This window comes from Manduca sexta, unplaced genomic scaffold (genome assembly GCF_014839805.1).
Source record: "Manduca sexta isolate Smith_Timp_Sample1 unplaced genomic scaffold, JHU_Msex_v1.0 HiC_scaffold_2987, whole genome shotgun sequence".
NCBI classification, from domain to species: domain Eukaryota; kingdom Metazoa; phylum Arthropoda; class Insecta; order Lepidoptera; family Sphingidae; genus Manduca; species Manduca sexta.
The window spans coordinates 1-1739 of NW_023594007.1; the positions used below are offsets into that span (position 1 = coordinate 1).

The 1739-nt window shown below is 40.3% G+C and overlaps 1 non-coding gene across 1 annotated transcript; it reads left to right on the top strand.

Moving 5' to 3' along the window:
- Positions 1-73: 73 nt before the first annotated feature.
- LOC115455834 lies at positions 74-1736 on the top strand (the record flags this gene model as incomplete). Its single annotated transcript, XR_005113683.1, has 3 exons — positions 74-198; positions 721-854; positions 947-1736. It is a non-coding gene; the product is annotated as a basic juvenile hormone-suppressible protein 2 (transcript).
- Positions 1737-1739: the final 3 nt, after the last annotated feature.

Consider the following 1739-nt stretch of genomic DNA (forward strand, 5'->3'; position numbering starts at 1 on the left):
ACGAATTATCAGGTGGCAACAAATACTTTTTAAGATTATTATAATCAGTAAGAGTTAGTATAAAAAGGGGTGGAAGTGTTGATTGATCACAGTTGAACTCCCATCGGGTTGGCTGCACGATGAAGGCATTTCTTATACTGGTACTGGGCCTCGCCGCCCTGGCCGCGGCTCGGCCTGAATACGATGACAACACCTTCGGTAAGTCAACACTTTTTAATACTTCTAATGCCTCTTCTTTACATAGCTATACTTCATGCATTTACTGATGGGTCTACTGGTAGGTCTCATATGTGAGAGTCCGCCTGGGAGTACCACTGCAATGTCTATTTCTGCCGCCAAGCGACAGTGTGTAGTCACTGTTGTGTTCCGGTTTGACGAACATTGTAGCCAGTTTAACTACTGGACATTATAAGACTTAACATCTCATGTCTCAGGATAGCAGGCGCAGTGGAATATCAAACAATACTTTGTAATTTAAGGTGTTGGATGGTGTTTCTACTGTTTATGGGTGGTCGTACCGCTCACCTTTAAAGGCAAACGGCAAACTGGTTTTGTCATTTAAAGCAATAAAAATAAAGCTGTATAATGCGTTGGGTCCAATTCAGTTGTGTAATTTGCAATGATGATAGAAGATTTAAAAAAACTTTCAGTTTTAGCAAGTTTTTGATATGCAATATAATTAAATATAAACTGTAGTATAAATATATTAAATTTTTATAGTGAACATGGATATCAAACAAAGGCAAATCTTCATCTTGAAGTTGTTGAACCACGTGACGGAACCTGTTATGTACAAGGAAATCGAGGATATTGGCAAGAATTTCAAGATTGAAGACAACGTCGAATTTTACACTGTAAGTAAAAAAATTTAAATTTTAGGAATTTGAAAGTTTGAATTTTTATGAAATTCTAGAGTAAAAATTGAGTTATTATTTCTTCCTTCTAGAAAACCGATGTTGTGAAGACCTTTGTCAATATGGTTAAGATCGGTACGCTGCCACGAGGTGAAGTTTTCACTCTGCACGTCGACCGCCAGCTGAAGGAAGTTGTTAACATGTTCCACCTTCTGTACTACGCTAAGGACTTCACCACATTCATCAAGACCGCTTGCTGGATGCGTCTTTACCTCAACGAAGGCATGTTTGTATACGCTCTCACTGTTGCTGTCAGACACCGCACTGACTGCAAAGGCATCATCCTTCCTCCTCCCTACGAAATCTATCCTTACTACTTCGTACGCGCCGACGTCATCCAGAAGGCTTACTTACTCAAAATGAGGAGAGGACTCCTTGATCTCAAGCTCTGCGACTTCTACGGCATTAAAAAGACTGAGAAAGACGTATACATCATTGATGAGAATGTATATGACAAACGCGTGAACTTAAACGTAGAAGACAAGCTCCGATACTTCACTGAAGATATTGACTTAAACACTTACTATTACTACTTCCACATTGACTATCCGTTCTGGATGAAGGATCAGATTTACGACAAATTCAATGTCAGACGTTTCGAGCTTACGCTGTACATGTACCAACAAATCCTGGCTAGATACTACCTTGAGCGCTTGTCCAACGGATTAGGTAAAATTCATGAACTGTCCTGGTACAAGCCCATCCAAAAGGGATACTGGCCATGGCTGAAGCTTCACAACGGTGTTGAAATCCCAGTAAGGTTCAACAACTACGTTATTGCTAGAGACGACAATGTTGACGTCATCCGTCTGCGAGGACTACGAA